General features: G+C 44.4%; 1 long non-coding RNA gene across 1 annotated transcript in view; it reads left to right on the top strand.

Annotated features, from left to right (window-relative positions):
• Positions 1-24,232, top strand: part of LOC132006332 (uncharacterized) — a 156,610-nt gene extending 132,378 nt beyond the window's left edge. Inside the window, exon 4 of the long non-coding RNA XR_009401061.1 lies at positions 23,838-24,232. This is a non-coding gene — a long non-coding RNA (uncharacterized LOC132006332). The remainder of the gene's footprint in view (positions 1-23,837) is intronic.

Raw genomic sequence — 24,232 nt, 5'->3', positions numbered from 1 at the left:
AAACCAATTCCAGGCATCACTTCTTACCTGTCAGCAGCTCTGAGAGCCAGTGTTCCTTTCAAAGACTTGCAGGACAAACTTTATTTCTTTCTTTTTCCTTTTTTCCTTCCTTCCATCCATCCATCCATCCATCCATCCTTCCTTCCTTCCTTTTTTTTTCCCCCCCAAGATTTTATTTATTTATTTGACACGGAGAAAGAAACAGCGAGAGAGGGAACACAAGCAGAGGGAGTGGGAGAGGAAGAAGCAGGCTTCCTGCAGGGAGACCGATGCAGGGCTCAATCCCAGGACCATGGGATCATGACCTGAACTGAAGGCAGACGCTGAACAGCTGAGACACCTAGGCACCCCCAGACCCTCTCTCTTAATTAATACTTATATTATAATGTTTTCTGGTTTCCTTGCATTGTCTTCTGCCTTTGGAAAGGTATAGCAATGATGTCCTGGTCAGAAACATTCTCCACAGACAAGCTTCTGGTTATGTACATTTTAACGTTTTCTGCCACTACCCATGTATTTTCATTCTGATCCCAGATACCACAGGGCATAGTCATATCACCGTATAACCTCACATCCTGGACTTCAGTTTCGCCAGTAAGCTCTAGGAGTATCCCTGAAGGTCATTCTACTTTGGGATTCCCAGTAATACCATAACCATATGTTGAAGTTCCTGAAAAATACATCAATCTATCCTACTCCAACAAAAATAAATCTATCCACAATTTGATTTCTCCTTAATTAGATCTCCAAATGCCGATATCCACTCTGTTGACACCTGACACAAGGAACAATGTGATGGAGGGGAGGTTGAAGTGAGAAGTTGGGCAGATTTAACCAATTGCAGTTAGTATATCTTACCTCTGAACATTTATCAAATGTATGACTATGAGGCCACAATTCTGGGCCCCTCCTAGGACTTTGGAAGAAGGTATCAGTGCCAAGTAGGGGCTCTGAAGTTAAAGCTTCATTAAACTCCTGGCACATCCACTTTCCCACAACTTCTGAATTTCTTTTTTCATCTGCAAAAAAGCATACTATTTGCTTTGCTTACTTGGAAAGTTGTTGTGATATATGCAATGAAATCATCTATATTTTTAAAAAGCACTTGATATTACTATTTAATGCCTTATTGGAGTTTCTGTTCACTCTGATTTTCTAACATTGGCTACAGCAACAACAACTCCCTTCCCGAATTCTCTTCTTACAAAGACTTCGGCACTCCTGCGGTTGAGCGTTGTGGTCTTTGTTCCTACTCTTTGAATTTGGGTGGGCTTGTGACCACAGCAGAAGTGATACTATGACTCCCCCAAAAAAGGTCATAAAAGGTGAGAGATCTTCCACCCAGCTCTCTTGGAATGTTTGCTTTTACAACCCAACTACTGTGAGGAAGCCCAAGCTATAGAGAAGCCCACATAAAGAAGAACAGATAGCCACCTCCAACTTTCCGGCCATGTGAGGGAGCCATCTTGAAAGTGCATCCTCCAGCCCCAGTGAAGCTGACACTGATGGGACAAAGCCGTGTTGGAGAATCCTGAACAAGATAAAGAGATTGTCGTTGTTTTAAACCTTTAGGTTTTGGAGTGGTGGGTCATGCCACACTAGATAACTGATACACCATCCATGTTTCCTGTTTCCTTTTAAGCCTCTCTCTGCTCACTCCAAATTCAATCTCATGATCACACCTTACAATTCCCTACACCTATGCCTTTTCTCATACTGTTTCTTCTACTGGAATGTCGTCTTCCCATTGAAATCTTATCCATCCTTGAAGGTCTTCTTCAATTGCCTCTTTCTCTGTGAAGCTCCCCTCATTGCCCAAGCTGGTTGTAATATCATCCTCCTCTCAAATCTTGAAGAAGTTTGTTTATTGCCAGAATGGATATTCAGAATATTTATCAACTGGCATGACCAAGTACTGACCAATCAAAAGGGGGGCCTCATGAATTGTCGGCCCTGGGATTGACCTCAGCTGTGCAGCAAAGTTGGTTCCACGTGATCTTAGTTCCTCCTCTGGCCTCCTTCAGGGCAGGGACCTCGTATGTTTTTGCAAGTATCCCGTCCGCCATGCAACACAGAGAGTCTTGCATGTAATGTGCTATGTACATTATTTTAAAATAATTTGCTAAGCCTTAAAAAACAGATCTCTGACTAATCAAAGAGAAGGTACAGAGAAAATACCCAAGGGAAAAAGGAGCTTAAAACTTTAAAACTGTAAATAACTGAAAAACAAGATAAATTCTCTCAAACCAGGGTCATGAAGCCACAGGATTTTGTGATCTGAGAGCTTAGACATCATCTAATTGGTACTCACACTTGCGTGTGCAAAGAATCACTTGGGGTAAAATTAGTGTAGGTGTGGGTCCAAATTAGTCTATGTGTGGAACAATACAGGTCTGCATTCCATACCCAGGCATTCCGAATAAGTAGGTCTGGGTGGGACTGGTGAAGCCTCCTCCTCCTTTCTTCTTCTTTTTATTTTTTCATTTTTTTTTATTGACATAAAATTAACATAAAATATTGTATTAGTGTCAGGTGTACAACATATCAATTCAAAAATTCTATAATTACTCAATGCTCACGAGGATAAGTGTAGTTACCATCTGTTACTGTATAGCAGAATCACAATATTATTGACTATATTCCCCACATTGTGCTTGTCATTTCTGTGACTTATTTATTTCATAACTGGAAGTTGGTACTTCATCTCCTTCACCTATCTTACCCTTTTTTCCACCTGCATTCCCTCTGGCAACCATCAGTTTGTTCACTGTATTTAAGAGTCAGATTTGCATTTTCCTGATGATGAGGGATGTGGAGCAACTTTTCATGTGCCTGTTGGCCATCCGAATGGCTTCTTTAGAAAAATGTCTATTCAGATCCTCTGCCTGGTTTTTAATTGATTATTTGTTGTTTTGCAAGTGAGTTGTATGAATTCTTCATGTATTTTGGATATTAACCCCTTATCAGATATATGATTTGCATTTTTTAATGATAATAGAAGTAATGTTATTTTTATTTTTACTATTGTTAGCTAGTAACTTTGATGCTGGTTGACTGATATTTTCTTTCATCTTGCTTCTTATTTGCAAATCCTAGGAAGCTTTCTGTCCCCCCACTTCCAAATTTTTATTTAAATTCTAGTTAGTTCACCTGTAGTGTAATATTGGTTTCAGGAGCACAATTTAGTGACTTATCACTTACGTACAACACCCAGTGTGACAAAGCCTCCTTCATGAGCTCTCCAGGTGACCCTGATGCAGGGTGGGGTTGGTGGACCTCACTTTCAAAAGCCCTGGCTTAGTTAGACCCCCTCTGTCTGGGTCTAGTTTGTTCCCTCTTGCTGTAGTCAGGTGCTCTTTGAACTACCCATGGAAGCAGGACTGCGGTGAAATAGAAGAGTTCGCATGGTCAGAAGGAAGGAGAAGTTGGGAAAGCTATAACTTTAGGGTTGCCTTTGAAGGAGAAATCACCACCTTTAATCTTTGGGTGGTGGCAAGATGAAACAAAGCACTTCACTGAGATCAGCAGGGAGACAAGCAGCCTGGTTGGGGTGTCTTCTGTCTGGAGGTGTCCTTGGGTGGAGTGACCTGTTTCTTCATAGTCGAGTACATTGTTACTGGGCTGAATCACTTGGTATAGTTCAGCCTCCACCCTTGGCTACCCGGTTCCTACCAGTCCAACACCTCATTTCACTTACCCACAACCCCAGAGCTAACATTAGAACCCTGGGTCTAACATCAGATTAGCTACTTCCAACCCCCACCACCCCCCCCCTTCTTTTTTTCAGAATGAAATCTACACCTTCTAGATCCTTCAACTACTTAGAAATTAATCCATGGAGTCTTTCCAGCTTTGTTCTTCCAGCTTTCCATACTCCATCTACTAGAATCCTGCACAAAACGAGTGATCCAGAGTCTGAGTCTCTGGAGGAGGGGTCTGAGCTACTGCTTGGACCCGTCATTTTATGCCCTACAGTATCTCAGAGGCGTCTGTCCTGCCTTTCAAACCTCAGTATTTGCCAAAAATATAAACTGAGGGACATCCTTTAACTAAAACAGCTTTGCATTCACAGGAAAATGCTTCTGATCCTCGAAGGCAGAAAAGGAAAACAGGGAAACAGTGAGCTGCTACCATTGATTTAACATAAATTATCATCAACCATGAATTATTTGGGAGCAGAATAGCCCTCTTTTATGAAATGTTAAGTCTTTCTGAAAATCCTCTTTATCTCTCCTGATTCTTGTGCCTTTTAAAATTTTTTATAAATATCTGCATAGAGCACATAATCTAGAAACTGACATCTAGTAAGTGATAAGGCCCTTTAGAATCTGAATCCTGGAAGAGGACACAGTGTTGCACAAACATGACCACAAAGATGAGCAAATGCTCATTATTGCCACAGACTTTCTGATGGCAAAATTCCAGATTTTCTGTAATTGGTCTTTAATAACTGCGCTTTGTTGATTTTGCTACAAACACACACATTTGTAACATCGTACAAAGCACTTTATACCATGTGTGCTCATTTCATTCCTCACCATGCTGTGAGATAGGTTTTACTTTATTTATTATTATTTTTTAAAGATTTTATTTATTTATTTGACAGAGAGAGACACAGCAAGAGAGGGAACACAAGCAGGGGAGGTAGAAGAGGGAGAAACAGGCTTCCTGCCGAGCAGGGAGCCTGATGCGGGCTCATGGAACCCCAGGACCATGACCTGAGCCAAAGGCAGACACCTAATGACTGAGCCACCCTGGTGCCCCAAGATAGGTGTTACTTTAAAATCAAGAAACCAAGGCTCTGAGAGGTTAGGTGACTCACCTAAGGTCACAAGGCTAGTGACAGTCAGGGACTTGGGGCTCAACCGCCCAGAACCGAAATGCCAGCTCTCGAGCACATTCCACCATGTCACATGGACTTGCCCCCTGTATGAGCCAAGCTGGGCCTGCACCACTCATTCAAGAGAGAGCCTGAATGTGGGCCTACAGGGGCCCTGAGGTTGCAGACCTCCAGCTCCTCGGGGGCATGACTGGCCCAGGGCGCCTGCTGGCTGCGCTCTGCTCTACAATCCATCTCTGCCTTGCTGAGGCCACCCTTCCGACAGGCTGCACCCCACCAATGACCACATTGCCACAATGAGGCTCTTTCCTGAGTGCACGGAAACCGAGGAAGTGTCCAGTCCACCTTCCCTCCCCTCCTCCACTCGAGGTCACACTTGCAGTGCCGTCTGATGGCCAACCCACCCTTCCCCAGCTCCCGAAGCAAATCTTTGGCTGCTGCTTCTCAGGGACCCCAGACTGTCCCAGCCTGCCTTAGTAGAGTCACTACCACATGGCAGGGAAACAAGACAAAGGGAGCTGTCTGGGGGAGACCCTGGGATTTAAACAGCTTGATTTACTTTTACTGAAAATCAACTCTTTTTTTTTTTTAAACCCAGCTATTACACATATTTACCCTGGTGGCGATGGTCTCATTTTAAAAGCACACAGCAATTATCCTCCATCCAGTGCGTCAACAATTAATCCAGGTGTGGCTGGAGTTCGCTGGATACTGATCTCTGTCTCGATGGTACCTGTACCATCAGGCTGCCATTGCTGGCCCTTTGGGGGACACGCTCTGGTATTGTGATCCCCAGTTTCAGCCTCACTATTTGATGGCATCCTGGAGCTTCAGATGGTCCCTGGCATCCAGAGAAGGCCAGTAGGCAGAAGGGAGGGCTTTAAACATCAAGGAGCAAAGTTGCACAGTACCTTCTAGATCTGGGCTGTAAGTGGCTACTGAGTCTTCGGAGCGTGGGGTTCCTCTTAATTGGTACACGCTCTAGGTATAAAATATGCAGTGGATTTTGAAAACCAAATTTTAAAAAAAGAATGTATGATATTTTATTAATCATTTTTATATTGATTACATGTTGGAATGACATTATTTGGGACATCTTGAGTTAAGTAACATTCATTCTTTTTTTTTTTTTTTTTTAAAGATTTTATTTATTTATTTGACAGAGAGAGATCACAAGTAGGCAGAGAGGCAGGCAGAGAGAGAGGAGGAAGCAGGCTCCCCGCCGAGCAGAGAGCCCGATGTGGGACTCGATCCCAGGACCTGAGATCATGACCTGAGCCGAAGTCAGCGGCTTAACCCACTGAGCCACCCAGGCGCCCCAAGTAACATTCATTCTTAAAATGAACTTCATCTATTTTTTTTTTTAAAGATTTTATTTATTTATTTTGACAGAGATCACAAGTAGGCAGAGAAGCAGGCAGAGAGAGAGGAGGAAGCAGGCCCCCTGCCGAGCAGAGAGCCAGATGCGGGGCTCAATGCGGGGCTCAATCCCAGGACCCTGGGGTCACGACCTGAGCTGAAGGCAGAAGCTTAGCCCACTGAGCCACCCAGGCATCCCAACTTCATCTATTTCTTTTTGCTTTCTTAACGTGGCTATTAGAAAATTTGAACTTACGTTGGAGGCTCAGATTACATTCGCGGTGCTGTCTAGGTGTCAGACTCAATGAGGGTGAGGATTGCCTCTGTCTGTGCTCATCGAATCACACTGTACTCACAGACTTTAACATTATCTAGCACTGAAAAGAACTGAATAAATAATTTGAAGAATGAATGACAATGTGAATGAGCAAATGGACTTCAGTTCTTCCTTTCTCTCTCTCTTTTTTAAAGATTTTACTTATTTATTTGACAGAGAGTGAAAGAGCTCAAGCAGGGGGAGCAGTAGAAGGAGAGGGAGAAGCAGACTCCCTGCCGAGCAGGGAGCCCGACTTAGGGTGATCCCAGGACACTGGGATCATGACCTGAGTCAAAGGCAGACGCTTAACCGTCTCAGCCATCCAGGCATCCCAGTTACTCATTTCTCTGAAGCAAGAAGCATTTCTACCCCCTCTCGCCCCTTCTAACGTCTGAGGAAGAGCCAGGAGATTTGCAAAACTTCATCTCCCAAATTTGAGTCTCCAGCCCTGAATTCCCCTGAGTGTATGTCTGGTTGCCTGCTCAGAAACTTCTCTGAGGTCAGTAACAGACATCTCAAACCTAACATCTCCAGAGCAGAATTATTTATATTCTTTTTTTTTTTTATTTTATTTATTTATTTGACAGACAGAGATCACAAGTAGGCAGAGAGGCAGGCAGAGAGAGAGAGAGGAGGAAGCAGGCTCCCTGCCGAGCAGAGAGTCTGATGTGGGGCTCGATCCCACGACCTGGGATCATGACCTAAGCCGAAGGCAGAGGCCTTAACCCACTGAGCCACCCAGGCGCCCCACAATTATTATATTCTTCCCAAACTGGTTCCTGCCCCAGTCATTGCCATCTCAGAGGTACCCTCATCTACCTGTCTTTCAGGGCAAAAAACAAACAAAACAGAAACCAGTCATTCTGGAGTTTTCTGTTTGCTCTGTTAATACCACTGCCCAATCCCATCCAACCAAGAAATAAGATTTATTGGTTCTACTGCAAAATATATTCCAGAAATACCCCGATTTCTCCACCATCCGGGCTGCCATGTTGGTAGAAGCCACCATCATCCATCACTGGCCTGGATGTTCCCAATTGATCCACATGCTGCTGCCACCGCCCTCAGAAATTCTGTGAACCCTTATTATCCTTCTGACAAAGAGAGTTGGATGCCCCACAAACTCTATGATAATGTGACTTTTATTTGTATGTAACAGCCGTGTTTCAACAGAGTCATCTGAATATATGCCAGCCTTCGGACAGGTCCTAAGGTTTTCCAGACAAAACTCTGCTCTATTTCTAAAACTCTCCATGGATGGGGGATCCAGAGACAGGCCAACGGAGGGTTTAACCCTTTCATTTATTGGCTGCATCACCCCAGCTTTCCCGGGGGGGTGGTGGATACAATCTCAGAGCAAACATCATTCCTCCTCCTAGCACAGCTTCCTGCTGCCTTTTCGGGACCTCATCAAGAGTATCATACCCCCCAGCTCAGAAGCAGGCGAGGTTCACCCTTGCCCCCTTAACACGCACAAAACATAAAACAGTAGCTTTCGTCAGCTGGATCACAGAGAAGGTGGGGACACCAGACACTTATGGAAATAAGTCACGGGCACACTTTGCTGATTTGGTTGTTTAAAGAGTTGGTATTGCTTCAGAATTGCAGGGGAAATTAGCTTAAAAGAGGACGGCAAGCTGAGTGGGAACGTTTCACGCGGGATTCTGCCTACCGTCTTCCACACAGGAGAGCAGGCGGCTTTGATGCACTCTTCTGTGAATGGACCGGGGCCTGCCTCTCCGTCCTCATGCTCTCCCTTCCCCCACCCCGGATTTCACCTTCTCCTAAGACGACGGTCCTCAAACACCCTCCTCTCTCACAAACACCCCGCCATCCCTCTGGTCCCTGGCGTCATCTTTGGCTCTTTCTGGGGGTGATTTTGGGCTTTTCCATGTGACACCACACTTCCCAAGGGGGGGCCCTCTCTTCACTCTCTCCTACTCTGCTGTGCCAGGCGAATGTTCTAGAAGCACCACTTTCTTTAAGTCATTTTCCTGAATAAGAATTTGAAGTAGCTCCTATGGTTCAATCATTCCTTTTTAAAAAATTCATCCATCCAACATATGTTTCTGTCAGGCCGTGTCTGGGGATGATGATGAGCAGCGCTAAGTCCCTCCGTCCGAAGGAGCTCCATACTCTTCCCTAGGATTTCTAATACTTCACCATCTCTCAAATGGGCCTTCACTCCCCAATGGGAGTTCCACCTTCACTCAGTTTCATACTACACAGAGAGGTAGTATTAAATCATAACTGCTTGAAACTAACTGTAGTGCATATTACATCACACTGATCATTTTGTAGCCGCCTCCTGCTGCTCTTGCAGGGAGCTCAAGTGTCGCAAGTATCCTCTGAAAAGCCCTGTAATGCCAATTATCTCCATGTGGGCAGCTCATCTCGCCAGGAAACCGTGTGTTGCAGTAAAAAGCGATCACTCACAGGTCTTGCATGTTTTTCATAATGTTTAGGGCAATACTTTATAAGATTTTTTTAAAAAATTTTATTTATTCATTTGACAGAGAGAGATCACAAGTAGGCAGAGAGGCGAGGCAGAGAGAGAGGAGGAAGCAGGCTCCCTACGGAGCAGAGAGCCCGATGTGGGGCTCGATCCCAGGACTCTGGGATCATGACCCAAGCCGAAGGCAGAGGCTTAACCCACTGAGCCACCCAGGTGCCCCATGTTTAGGGCAATACTTTAGATAATGCCATGGAATCCATAAGAAGGACTACTGGCGATGTGGGAAGTGCTCCCAAGAGGTCCTGACCTTACAAGAAAAAAGTCGAATTGCTTGATACGTCCTGGAGATGGTGATCTTTAGATCTATGGTTGTGAGTGGTTTCAAGTAAACGAATCCAGCAAAGGACCATGGTTAAAAAAAAAATTGTGACGCCATTGCCACAGCTACGCCAGCAGGCATGGAAACCTTGCACTCCTTGCTAAAATATCTTTTCTCTCCTATTGAGAATGTGCAAACTGCGTGGTGAGTGGAGGGGGAGCAGGGAGGGGGACGGGCAGAAGGAGAGGGAGAAGCTCAAGCAGGGTCCACGCTGAGACTTGATCCCATGCCCCTGAGATCATGACCTGAGCTAAAATCAAGAGTCAGACTCTTAACAGACTTCAACTCCTAGGCCCCCCAAGAATGCAGCTTTTATCTGGGTGCAGGATTGTTGTAAGAAAAGCATACCGAGGGTGCCCAAGTGGCTCAGTGGTTAAGCCTCTGCCTTCGGCTCAGGTCATGATCTCAGGGTTCTGGGATCAAGCCCTTCATTGGGCTCCCCACTCAGCAGGGAGCCTGCTTCCCTCCCTCTCTCTCTGCCTACTTGTGATCACTCTCTTTCTGTGTCAAATAAATAAATAAAATCTTTAAAAAAAAAAAAAGGCATACCGACCACCTCTAACTTCATTTAAGATAAATCGAGTCCTGCTACGACAACTTGAAGCAAAAGGAAGGCAAGTGATCCAAAGCTAAATAATTTTTTTGAATATATATACTTTTAAAGATTTCATTTATTTGTTTGAGAGAGATTGAGAGAGAGCATGAGGGCTGAGACGGTCAGAGGGAGAAGCGGATTCCCCATGGAGCTGGGAGCCCGATTCGGGACTTAATCCTGGGACTCCATCCGGGGACTCCGAGATCATGACCTGAGCCGAAGGCAGTCGCTTAACCAACTGAGCCACCCCAGGCGCCCCAAAGCTGAAGAATTTAATGCCAGAAAAGGATGGTTTGATTTTAGAAAGAAGTTTGTCTTAAATAATCTCAAGTTAACAGGAGAAGTATCTTCTGCCAACCAAGAGGCACCAGATAAGTTCCCAGACACATTAAGAAAATCATTGAGGAGAAAGATCTTCCTGAATGGGTTTTTTAAATATAATTTTAAAAAAAGATTTTATTTTATCGACAGAGATCAAAAGTAGGCAGAGATCCAGGCAGAGAGAGGGGGAAGCAGTCTCTCTGCTGAGCAGGGAGCCTGATGCGGGGCTCTATCTCAGGACTCTGAGATCATGAACTGAACAGAAGGCAGAGGCTTAACCCACTGAGCCCCCCGCCCCTCAGGCGCCCCTTAATATAATTTTTTGAAGATTTTATTTATTTATTTGTTTGTTTGTTTGTTGGGGGGTGGTGGAGAGAGCACAAGCAGGGGGAGCGGCAGGCAGAGGGAGAAGCAGTCTCCCTGCTGAGAAAGGAACCCGATGAAGGACTCAATCCCGAGATGATGACCTGAGCTGAAAGCAGATGCTTCACCGACTGAACCACCCAGGCATACCCTGAATGGGTTTTTAATGCAGATGAAAGGCAGAAATGCCACAAAGGTATATATTAGCAAGGAAGAGAAGCAAGGACCGGAATTTAAGGCAGGAAGGATAGGCTAATGTTCTTGTTTTGTGCAAATGCAGTTGGGTTTAATATGAGGACTGCCCTCATCTATGAAGCTGTGGACCCCTAGCCTTGAAGGGAAAAGATAAACACCAGCTGTGTCGGTCTTTTGGTTGTACAAGAAGAACCCTTTTTTTCGGGCTTAGTTCCATCAATACTTTGTCCCTGAAGTCAGGAAGTACCTTAGTAATAAGTGACTGCCTTTTAAATTTTGTCTGAGGGACGCCTGGGTGGCTCAGTTGGTTAAGCCATTGCCTTTGGCTCAGGTCATGATCCTGGGGTCCTGGGATCAAGTCCCACATTGGGCTCCTCGGTGGAGAGCCTGCTTCTCTCTCTGCCTCTGCCTGCTTGTGCACTCTGTCTGTCTCTCTCTCTGACAAATGAATAAACAAATAAAATATTTAAAAAATAAAATAAAATAAAGTTCAGGGCGCCTGGGTGGCTCAGTGGGTTAAGCCGCTGCCTTCGGCTGGGGTCATGATCTCAGGGTCCTGGGATCGAGTCCCACATTGGGCTCTCTGCTCAGCAGGGAGCCTGCTTCCCTCTCTCTCTCTGCCTGCCTCTCCATCTACTTGTGATTTCTCTCTGTCAAATAAATAAATAAAATCTTTAAAAAAAATAAAATAAAGTTCGTCTGAAAAAAAATTTTTTTTAAATAAAGTTCCTTTGATAGTGGACAGTGCCCCTCTCCATAACCCCATGAGTTCAACACCAAAGGCGTCGGAATGGTCTACTTGCCCCCAAACACAACATCTCTAATTCAGCCTCTAGATCAGGGGCCATAAGGACTTTTAAGACTCATTACACACATTACTCTATGGAAAGTATTCCCAAAGTTATAGGAAAGAACCCTGGGAAGGAGAAATCAAAAAGATCTGGAAGAATTACACCATTGGAGATGCCATCATTGTTAAAGAAAAAGCCATGAAAGCCATCAAGCCCGAAGCAATGGATTCCTGCTGGAGAAAGCTGCTCAGAGCTGGCATGACTTCACATAAGTTACGACAGAGCCAAAAGGAAATGAGGATAGAGATTATGGATATGGCAGAAAAAAGGTAGGGGAGGAAGGGTTTCGAGATATGGGGCTTAGAGAAATTCAAGAGCTAATGGATACCACACCAGAGGAGATAGGAGGTGGCCTGATGGAGATGAATGAATACTTCCAGACCGATGCCCGATGGTGAGAGAGAAGATACAGAAGAACAGTGCCCAAAAAATGATCATTGGACAATCTGGCAGAAATCAACCTGATTATTCAAGACTGCTTTTGACTTTTTTTTAATGACATGGGCCCTTCTACAATACGGACGTTGAAACAGAGGAAGAAAGATTGGTACCATATAGAAACATTTTTAGAGACATGAAAAAAGCAAAAAAGTAAGGCAGAAATTACAATATATTTATATAAATTTACACCCAGTGTGCCTGCCTCTCCTACCTCTCTTTCTACTTCCTCTATCTCTTCCTCCTCTGCCCGCCCTGAGACAACAAGACGAATGCCTTCTCGTCCCCCTGCTCAGCCTACTCACTGTCAAGACGATAGGAATCAAGAACTTTATGATGATCCATTTCCACTTCATGAATAGTATATCGTCATTAAGCCATTCCATTAAGAATGATCTGCGAAATCTAACATCGGTAGGGCAAGAACCGTATGAGACGTTCCCGTGTGGGAACATGGACTGTGGACTAAGAATTCACTGCATAGAACACCGTGAGCAAGACTTTTATGGAAAGGGATGGACTATCCTTATGTAGGCATAACGTGAGTGGTATTTAATACAAAATTAGTGATATGTTCTTTTTTTTACCCTTTTATAACTTTGCTTTCAAAGAATTACATCACTGTACAGTATGCATCTCTCTCTTATAAGTGGAGAAATTACATATTGGCCAATCATGGGTAAGTGCTTTTAAACAATGCAACTGTGTTTTCAGTACTGTGTTACTGTGTTATGAATAAGACTATAAAGCTGTGCACCATAAAAATTTTATAGCAATTCATTCACTAATGTATACGCTAGGCTCCGGTGAAGCAACCATACAGGATACACTAGGCTACCATAAATTGATCATTTGCTGCTTTTTCATTGTGAATGCGTGAATTATTAGACCTATAAATAAATATGAATTTTTTTTACATTGTATCTTCATTTGTTGATGTCTAGTGTTATTAACATGTATTAACATCTACAGTGTGTTTGTATCCTATAAGATGATATTGAGGGAGGTACTATGATTCATTTTGTAAACATGATACAAAGTTATAGTATTGATACAGTACAGTTCTGTAACTATGTTTTCTGTTCTTTATGATTTTCTTAATATTTTCTTTTCTCTAGCTTGCTTTATTGTAAGAGTGTAGTATATAATATGTATGAGATACAAAATGTGGTTTAATCAACTGTTTACATTATTGGTAAGGCTTCTGGTCAATAGTAGGCTATTAGTAGTTGACTTTTTTGGGAGTCAGAAGCTGTACGAAAATTTTCAACTGTGTGTGGGAGGGTTAGCACCCCTAGCCCCCTCCATTGTTCAACGGTCAAATGTACTTATTTTTGTCATCCTACCAAATTATCCAATTGAATTTCTATTATTTGAATTTTATATGAAGACTTTAATTAGCAGATATTTAATATCTTTTCTCTACAATGAAAAATTGTTTACAGATTCTATTTGTAAAACAGGAGATGTACTTGAAGTTAGGATTTGATACTTAACTTTTTATTATTACTCATTGTGTTTAATGTTGGCATTGGGCAAATAGGAAGTGCCTGCTTAAAAAACAATCGATTGTAATGTTTCCCGTGATTCAACGGGAAAGTTCTTGTCAAACTTTGCCATTACATTCTGACATAATTGAAAGCAGAATTGTTTTGTGCACTGTTGCATCAACAATGTCCAGGACAGACCTGCTAGAAAGGAAAAGAATCAAAGAATAGGATGGATGGATGGGTGGATGGACAGATCAGTGGATGCGTGTGATTTCTTCCAACCTAGGGTATAAGAAATTTCCTGAAGTAACTGGTATTTGACCTTACCCTAAAGACAAAGAAACTTTAGATGGGTGGGTTGATAATAAGGGCAAAGCTGGGCAAAGTAGACACGTTAAGCAACAGCCTGATGGATTAGAAAATCTTGACTGAGTTGGCAAGATATGCAGTGCTGGAAAATACGGTCGATAACTAAAAATGTGTTTGACAACCTACGAGTGCTTTAGAAGCATTTTAAGCTCCTTGAAGACATGGCCTGTTGATGGGTGTGTTCCCAGAGCTTAGCCCGGTGCCTACCACACTGAAATAATGGAATAAAAAACAAGTCATGGAGTAAGGTTGGCCCCTTGCCACTTCATCTACGGCAAGCCTTTTCCTGGCTTGCTCCGTTTCACCATATTGATTGCCCTGTCCGTCCTGACACATGACTCAGAGCCTTTGTCTTGGCTCTTCCCTTTACCTGAAACTTTCCTTACCCTGCTCTGCCTCATTGACCTTCCTGCTCTCCCTTAAATGTACCTGTCTGATACCTTTGCTGTTGCCATGTATTTTTTTTTTTTTTTTTTTTTTTTAGTTTTGGACATAGATTTAGCAACTCATCAGTTGCAAATGACACCCAGTACTCATTGTCACGTGCCCTCCTTAATGCCCACCACCCAGTTACTCCATCCCCCTACCCACCTCCCCTCCAACAACCCTCAGTTTATTACCCAAAGTTTAGAGTGCCCTACAGTTTGCCTTCCTGTTTTTAATCTTATTTTATTTTTCCTTCCCTTCCCCTATGCTCATCTGTTCTGTTTCTTAAATTCCACATAGGAGCAAAATCATATGGAGTTTGTCTTTCTCTGACTTCGTTTAGCACAGTACTCTCTAGCTCCATCCACGTTGTTAAGAATACAGTTGCCATTTATTTGCTCACTCTGCTGGGGAAATTCTTTCCACCTGTCTTCAAGGCTCTTGATCCCTCCTTCATTTAAATATCTTCTCAAAATCTTTTTTGCTTCCTTGAGAAGCCTTCCTTGCCAGCACGTGTAGGGGGTGCCTCTCTCCTGTCACTCTCAATCCCCCCAACTTTTATTTTTGCTTTGCTTTATTTTTCTTGATAGCACATATTGCCACTAGATATTATTAGTCCGTTGTCTCTTTACTGTTGACTTCCCACCCTGTTAGGATTGGAGAATTTTCTTGTCCTCTGCTACGTCCCTAGAACAGTGCTGGACGTAGAAAACGCAATAAATGTTTGTTGAATAAATCAGTAAGTAGTTCAAATACCTTACCCTGGAACTGACGTTCTTTTATATTTGTACTCCAATCTGCCTTTGGGGTGACTAAACCTAGAACTTCTGAAGGGAACTGGACCACGTCCAGATTATCTTATCCATCCAGGGCACCTGGGTGGCTCAGCTGAGGCGTGGGACTCCTGGTTTCTGCTCCGGTCATGATCTCAGTCAGGGTCATGAGATGGAACACAGCCTCAGGCTCTACCCTCATCAGGGAGTCCGCTTGAGTTTCTCTCTCTCTGCCCTCCATCTAAAATAAACAAAAGATCTTAAAAAAAATTTATCTTATCCATCTAAATCTTCTTAAAGATGAGAATAATGAGACCTAAACACAGAAAGCCCAAGTTGGAGGCCAAATCACACAGTTAATTGGTGAAAGAGTCGAAATGGAAACTTGATCTCCTGTGGCCAGGCTTAACCCCAATCCACACCCATTCCTGCTGTCCACCCTCCATCAGGGATCAGAGCGAGCTTTCAAAAATGCAAGCACGTGGGGCGCCTGGGTGGCTCAGTGAGTTAAGCCCCTTGATCCCAGGGTCCTGAGATCGAGTCCTGCATTGGGCTCTCTGTTTGGCAGGGAGCCTGCTTCCCCATCTCTCTTGCTCTGCCTGCCTCTCTGCCTGCTTGTGATCTCTGTCTGTTCAATAAGTAAATAAAATCTTAAAATAAATAAGTAAATGAATAAAATGCAACCGTGAGCCACCTCTCTTTGAAACTGTTGATTACCTCTCCATCACCCAGTGCAACCAGCTGGGCTGGCCGAGAGCAGCTGTCATGGCGGCCCCGTGTCCCTCTTCAACTCCCGGTACTTCACAGTCGGTGCTGTGTCACACACCTGTACCTCCCTACATGCTCATGGGTACCTGGGCTTGTTATCATCAGCTTGATGATCCTTATGCATTTCTCCTTCAAAACTTTGAGGGGCTACTCCACCCTAAGGCCTTCCGTTATTCCATCACCCCAAGTGTCTGAGAGATAATTAACTCACCTTGTCTATATCAATTCCAATCCTAGTACCTGCCTCTCGCCTTGCATATGTTATATATGCATATGTTTTGCATATATATGCATATGAGATATATGATATCAATAACCGAATTGCATGCCCCCCCCATGGGTTTACAGAATATGGTGGACATTTGTCATATGGTTGACATTGCAGTTTGCTCTGCAATGTTCAACACTCCTCCTATCTGGGGGGTCATGCTACCTTGCCGGCAACTCCAGACAACAAAGCAGAGAGATCCTCCTTCTTTCTCTCTCTACCCCTGGCAGCCAGGGCTCAGGCACAGGGCCAGAAGCTGGCAGCCGAAGCTCATCCTACAATTTGGACTCTTGAGTGAGGGTAACAGACACAAAGGGAGGGCTGGCGTCTACCTGTGGCAGTTATCGCGGCTGTGCTGGTGGCATTCTAACAAGACTCATCTTGCTAAGAGATGGGTAGGCTTCTACCTGCTTCTCGGCTTAGATGCCAGGTGCATGTCCTGAACATCCTGAACATCCTGTGAGTTCTTCCCAGTGTTCTGGATCTATCCACATCAGTCATAGTGGGCTTCTGTTGCTTGCTGCTAAGAAGCCGGCTGTTTGGCTTAGGGCACAGGGCAAGTGTATTAATCCCTCCAGGCTCTCCCAGCAGTAGTAGACCAAAGACTATTTCTGCAGCAGACTGTCACGGTTTGAATCCTGACTTCTGCACGCATCAGCTTTGTGGCTTCAGGCCAGGACCTCGATCTCTAAAGCCATAATTTCTCTAAAATGGGGAGAAATCTCATGGTAGATTTAAAGAAGAGTATATTTATCTCAACTCCTAGGGCAAAGTTCAATAAATAGTAGCAGTTACTTCACATTTCCATATATAGTGATTCAAGTAGTTCAGCCTTCCTCCTAAACAACCTACCAACTCCAACCCTAATTCTTTCTGAATTGTCTGTTTCTTGACATCTGAATATGTCTTGGGCACTTTGCCATGGCATTTAAAGGGCCCAGAACCACTCCATCTGTCTGAATCCTAACCCTCCTTCAAGACCCCTTCAGTGGCTCCAGCTGAGGGGCCTGTCATGGCTACGGTTCCCAAGATCTTCCTCCAACTTCGTTCTCAGAGCGCTCCTTCTCTACACTATTTGTGATAGATGAGAATCTCGGGCCCTGTTATCCGAAGTCCCTTCCTATGAAAGGATTCTTATTATGATACACTCATAACTTGATGGGGGCAATAAAACGTGAATGGAAGTGACACGTGCTCCGTCCAAGCAGAGCTTTGAGAGCGATTTCGTGGTACTTGCACTTTCTTCTCTGCCGTGAGGGACCTCTCCTTAGAGGGAAGCTGTCCCACCATCTTGGGTCCTAGAAAGATGAAGATCTGTGGCGTTCACCGCTGATCTCTAGCTCAGCTGTCATGAGAATGAAAAATCAACTTGTGTTATCAGCCACCAACATTTCAGAGGTCATGTTACTGTAGCAAGACCTAGCATAAGCTCACGGAGACACCACTCACATTTTTCAAGTGCTATTTGGCATTCTTATTTATCTTTAAATCAATATATTCTGCGTTCCTGGGGTGTTTTCCAACACCAACAGCCAATTTTCTGCTGATGTCCACAATTCAGTTCTGTGCCTAACGCAGAGTCGGCACAGACCCCTACAGGTTAAGGGCTCAGTCCCGAAAGACTGCCCCCCAAGCTTCCAATGCCAGTTATTAGTAGTGACACCCCACACTTGTGTCCTATTTGGCTACAGATCGGGGGTTTCCGTGACCCACTTCTCAGATTCCATAATTGGCTAGAACAACTGATAAAACTCAGGGAAACATTACATTTGTTGGTTTACTCTAAAGGAAATTATGACGGATAAGAATAAACAGCCAGATGAAGAGGTACATAGGGTAAGGTCCAGGGGGGTCCTGAGTTCAGGAGTGTCTCTCTCTGTGGCGTGGGGCTATGGCCCCCTCCCTCCGGGCGGGTGACTGCAACCACTCACCCAGAAGCTCATCCAATTTCTTCTTTTCAGAAGTTTTATAAAACTTAATCTCCAGACCCCTGCCCCTTCCTGGAAGACCAATCCTATCCTGAGACCCACATAGCCTCATTAGCATAAACTCAAGCTAAAGGGACTCACTTTGAGTAATAAAAGACACTAATGACTTGGGAATTTCCAAGGGTTTTAGGGACTCTGTGCCAGGAATCAAGGATAAAGACTAAATATATTCCTTATTTTATCACAGTTCCCAATTTAATTTAAAAACCTTTGCAAGCAGAAATCATGTCTTATACCCCCAACAGTTCTAGCCCCAGATGGTGCTTGCTTCATCAATGTGAATGGGTGGTAGAGACGGTTTTTCAATAAACCTGAAAAGATGACCCATTAAAGCAGACCTATGAATGCAGTGTTTAGACTGGACCACTGTGCTATTTTTTCCCCCCATCTAACATGAAAGTTATAGAAACTAAATAGCATGGGGTACCTCAGTAAGAACAACACCCAGGAGAAAGAGTTCAGAAAATTACAATTAGTTATGCCTTAGGTGACCTCTCCAGATTATTATCCAAAACCCCAGTGCTTGGCAAAGCGGGAGCTTTGTAAATTTTGGCAAATCGACTGACCTGAAGAAGACCCCATGAAAGTAGAGGAGTCTAAATTTTTTTGTATTTATGTATGTATGTATGTATGTATTTGTCAGAGAGAGAGCGTGGGAGAGAGCACAGGCAGGGGGAGTGGCAAACAGGGAGAAGCAGGCTCCCTGCTGAGCAAGGATTCCCGATGTGGGACTCGATCCTAGGACACTGGGATCATGACCTGAGCTGAAGGCAGCCACCCAACTCACTGAGCCACCCAGTCGTCCCTAAACGTTTAGTGAGTCTAAATGACCAGAAGCCCATATGTATGTGAGCTGCCTGCATTTTAAATTGAAGAATATCTTGACAGCTATTAAAAAAAAAAGTATAAGGATTTTTAACAGTGATGCAAAACCAGTCCTTTGCAAAACACATTTTAGTAGCCTTTAGCTGGGCAGAGTGAATATTATAATCAATTTTATTCAGTCATTGAGAACATTGGTTATTTACCAAATGGAACTAATTTCAAAAAGCCGTGTGTTCTGCATATTTAGGCCAAAGACGTCTCCCTCAGTGCTGACTATATAAGAATATTCCTGATGGAGACTCTTGGCTTTGACTTGAACAGGGTCAGGGAAGAAAGAGAAAGTTCTAGAGGGGGACGTCAAACAAGGGTCAGACTTCGATCACCTGGCCACAAGGCTGGAGGCACCCATACCACGGGTTCTTTTAGGGCGTGAATTAGGTAAAATATTTTGTGCTGAAATTTTTGAGAGGGAGTCTATTCTAGGGATAGAGAGGCAGGAGGCCATCATACTGTGAGCTGCGGTCCCGTGTATTAGTCCGCTCTTGACACCTTTCATGAGCAGGTGTACACACATGCGGTCCCACGCTTACCTGCCCTCTCCAGTCCCAGGCTCCTGGAGGTCATCTAGTCAGTGGATCCAGCAAATGCTTTAAAGTGAAGGGATGCAAAGCTGAACTTCGAGTAAACCATCAATCGTTCGCTGCCTGCTTGTGCCAAACTGATAGCACCACGGACTTAAAAACGGTTATAGCTGAAAGCTTGCGCTGGGGAACCTAGAACCAAGAGCCTGTTAGGTGGCAAGCCGCTTACAACCTGTAGAGGCTCAGAGCTGATTCACGTAACCAGCCTTAAAACAAATTTCTAAGCCCATGATGGATCTGCTCCTGCTCCTGCCCATGATGTACCATCAGGAAACCAAAATTCAGATAACTTTCGTGTCCCTATAAATGCTCCCCTTGCCCAGAAATGCAATATATTGAGTCCACCAATCCCCAAATGCCAAGCCAGCTCAGTCTCTAGTATGTCTTCGTTCCTTCTCACTGCAGTCAAGGTTAACTGGGTAGCCCCAGCCAATTAGAGATTTTCTGTTTTTCTCTTCCCTGTTCTTTATTATTTATCTTTAAAGTGCTTCCTGCTTTCCCTCCCTGCTGTATGGTTCTTGAATGGGAGCTATCGGCTCCATGAAGTGTTCAATAATTTGTTCCTATTGATGTAGTTTGGGAATGTAGGTGAGGTCTGGAGCTGAAGGTGCAGAAAAGAATTCTTGAGACGTCTTCGGTGCAGAAAAAGATGATTTTTTTGAAGCGGGGGCAGGAAAAGTGGCTGAGCTGGGCTGGTGAGGGGTAGGTCATTCTGTATTGGGGAGGTGGGGGAGGTGAGGGGAAAGGGAGGCATCCAAAAGGACTTTGATATGCTAAAGAAGCCTTGGAGGATCCTGGGGGCCTGGCTATTGTCAAGCTGAGGTGGTTTTTCCCTCCAGCCAAGCATTAACATTCTGACTGTTGGGAGTTTCCTGGAGGAAGGTTCTCTTCTGCCGGCGGCTAGTGTTGGTCAATGGGCTGCAAATTGTAAGGAAGTTTTACTTGATTTACATTTCCTTCTACCTTTGTTTCCCGCCGTACTTTGGATGGGAGGCTGATGGTAGGGCTTCAGGAAATTGAATCTTGGGGGTCTATCAACATCCTAACTTCTGGAGACCCGTAAGAATGGTTTTTTCTTCTAAATCACTGATAGAGACTCAGGTCTTGCAGGACTGTGATCGCTGTTAGTTAACCATTTCTCCTTTCCTTAGTTTCAGGGCAGCTGGGAGTGACTGAGGAATGTCACAGAGATCCCACAGATCCCACCTGTTGCCAGGGGGTGTTGTGGGGTCTCAGCCTGTGCTTTGCCCTCACTTTGCTTTCTGCTCCCTCATCAATATCACTTAAATTGTTTTCTTGAACCATTTTTTTTTTTTTTTAAACCGCTAAGGGGCAGAGACCAGCCTTGAACTTAGATCTTTATAATCCCCCGCTGAATACTCTTTCTATTCGATCAGGGGCTCTTAACCTAGGGATCCTCGGACACCCACAGACAGCATGTGATAAACACTTAGGAAGTGAGGATGTGTAGCGTTCATCAGATTCTCAAGGTGGGCCATGGCAGTCTCCAGAAGGCGGAGGCGTGGGCTTGGGGGGGCGTTTAGAGGGAGGGCTGGTGCAGTGGGGATGAAGGAGAAGCCCCAGCGGATCGAAGGGAGGCTGCATGTTGCTCCATTCGCCCAGTTTCAACACCTCTCAGAGCTGATGTGCCAACCCTGGGGCGGGGGGTTACCAGTGTCCTGTCCCCAGGAACTGGGGTGGCCAATGATCTGGTCCAAGTCCCCTGCACTCCCCGTGGTGTTTCCAGCCACATTCTATTCACTTGAGAGAAACTTAAAATACTGCTGGGTGTTGTGGGCCTGCCACATAATATTTCCTTGTTGGTGGTGGCAGGTGGGGGTAGGGGGCTGGGGGGGCGGTAGGAGGTGGGAGAGGCCCCAGGGGCTGGGCCTCCACTGACCACTCTCCCAAGCATGTGGTAAGGGAACAGCATTGCCACCTGAGAGGAGAGGGGAGGACTAGAGATAACTGAGGAATTAATACTAAATCTAAGTTTCCTCCGGACCTCTAGGCCAAAGGCCTTTCTGAGTATAACTAGAATGGGCATTTGAAACAGTTTTTATTCATTTACAGGAATCTGCAGAGTACTCCCGGCTACTATCAGGCATAGGGAAAGGGGGAATCTGTGTGATATCAGGGAGAATCACGCACATTCTGTCCGCGTGCGTGTTACACCAACAGGTCATCACAACAGAGTGTGACAAGTCCTACGATGGAAACATTACAAAGAGCCAGGGGAGCAACTCCAGAGGAAAGAACAATTACACTTGGGGAATGAGAAGCTGTTCTATTGGAGGCGGCAGAGCTGTTCCGTTGAATAAATGGGTATCGAGTGTCCAGTGTCGCGTTGACAGGAGGGTAGGAGATGGCTAGACACAGAATGTCCGCTGTCAGGGAGCTCAAAGCCAGGCCCATGGGCCTCGAAGCACAGAAGGGACAATCTGTTAGTTACAACAGGCCACACATTCCATGTGCAGGCTAGCACGGCTCTGGGGACAATACATTATGTGTGTGTGTGTGTGTGTGTGTGTGTGTGTGTGTGTCCGTGTGTGTGTCCTGGAGAAAGGGATGCCTGAGTTAGGTTTTGGATGATAAATAAGACTTTACAGGGTTGCAGGTAGAAAGAAGCATAAGCTACAAAGGCTTTCCAAAGAGAAGCAAAAGCAATAGTATTTATCGAGCTCGGTACTAGGTACTGAGTGCTTCACAGACATTATCTCACAGGGCAACTAACCACTCCCACCCTGCTTTTTTTCTTAAATAAAATCCTTTCTTGGATCCAAGATGACCCTTGGTCCCCAAAGGCCCATCATACTCCAATCATATCTATCCCTCTGTCTATATCTATCTATCTATCTATCTACCTACCTATCATCATCTGCCCATCTGTCCAGATCTATCCCAGTGTTTATTCAGGAATCAGACATAGGATTGTATTTATTTTTTTTAAAAAGATTTTATTTAATTATTTGACAGAAATGCAGCAAGAGAGGGAACTCAAGCAGGGGGAGTGGGAGGGAGTGAAGCAGGCTTCCTGCCAAGCAGGGAGCCCAATGTAGGGCTTGATCCCAGGACTCTGGGATCAGGATCTGCACCGAAGGCAGACACTTAACTACTGAGCCACCAACGTGCCCCAGGATTTTATTTTCTTAAGAAATTATGGTTTTCCTCTTCTTCTTCTTCTTTTTTTTTTTTAAATGTTCTTCTAATAAGCAGAAAACACACACTCAGCAGTGTTGGCTTCTGTATTCCTCTATTGGTCAGTGGAGGGATTATTGAACAAAGAACGCAATGTTTGGAAGGCAGGGGCGTGATTAATATTTAAGTACCCTGAAAGGAGCTCTTTTGGTGATATATTTCATCTTGTCAACCTAAACTGTTTAAAGGGACACTCCAAGTTTTAAAGCAGAAATGCTTATTTTATCAGAGCATCAGTGGTTATGAATTGGGAACTTTAGTTTGATAAACCGTGCTGGCTTACTGAAGTTTAAGGAAGCCTAGACCCGCCAGGAATGCTCAAAGGTAGAAACTCTTAGGGAAACAGTATATACCAGCACTATCCAATGAACTGGACAGTCATGTTTTAAAATTGATCAAGGCTAAACTCACAGACGCCTGGCTTTTCCTGTAAAAACCCTATTTCTTCTGTGAAAACAGAGGGAGCACAGGACTGCAATCTCTGGAGGAATGCGGAGGGAGAAAGGGCATCACGACTCTATATTCTTTAGAATGAAGAATATTTTATTTACTTTGGTCACAAGAGTGGAGGGCCTGATTCCTTCCTCTTTGAACTCTACTATTTTCAAACTTGATCCGTACCAACTTGAACTTCTTTGCCTCCAGTCCCAGAGAAAGGTCTTGCCTCTGCTAGAAGCTAATGACTTCTGCTTTCCAGAACATTTGCCTTTCATCTCCTTAAGCATGGGGAGGGGGGGGCTGTCCCTCCACCAACAAAGCTACAAAGTAAATATTCTTAAACTCTATGTTCACTTCAGCTAATATGTTTCTTCTCTACTTTCTCAAGTTGAGATTGATTGACATATAACATATTAGTTTCAGGTATATAGTGTAATGATTGGATATATGTATATTATAATATGATCACCCTAATAAATCTTTAACATCCATCGCTACTACTATATTTTGTGTATTCTTAAATGCATATTTTTTTTTCCAGATTTTTTGCAACATGGTCACCATAGTTCCCCTCTGAATTGATGTCCTTGGGTAATCCTTTCCCACATGGATACTTGACTTGGTCATGTGGCTTTCTTGGAATGGCGGCAGACATGGCATCTGAAAAGCAATTGCACATCAGGGCTTGTCCCCTTTGCTGAGCTTGGAGCCCTGAGCCCACCATTTTAGCACACATGAACTAGCTCCCTGGAGTGGGCACCTGGAAGAGAACTAAGGGACCCCAGCAAACAGCCTGACGACCAAGTGACTGAGGCCATTCTCGAACCATCCAGCTCATCTATCTACTGGCTGACTGGCGGCAAGAGAGAGAGAGCGAGCTCAGGAGAGACCAGCAGAGAAGCTATCTGGTTGAACCCAGCCCATGGACCCAGCCAC

Source organism: Mustela nigripes, chromosome 18 (assembly GCF_022355385.1).
Source record: "Mustela nigripes isolate SB6536 chromosome 18, MUSNIG.SB6536, whole genome shotgun sequence".
NCBI lineage: Eukaryota > Metazoa > Chordata > Mammalia > Carnivora > Mustelidae > Mustela > Mustela nigripes.
This window is presented reverse-complemented; position numbering and strand designations above follow the sequence as displayed.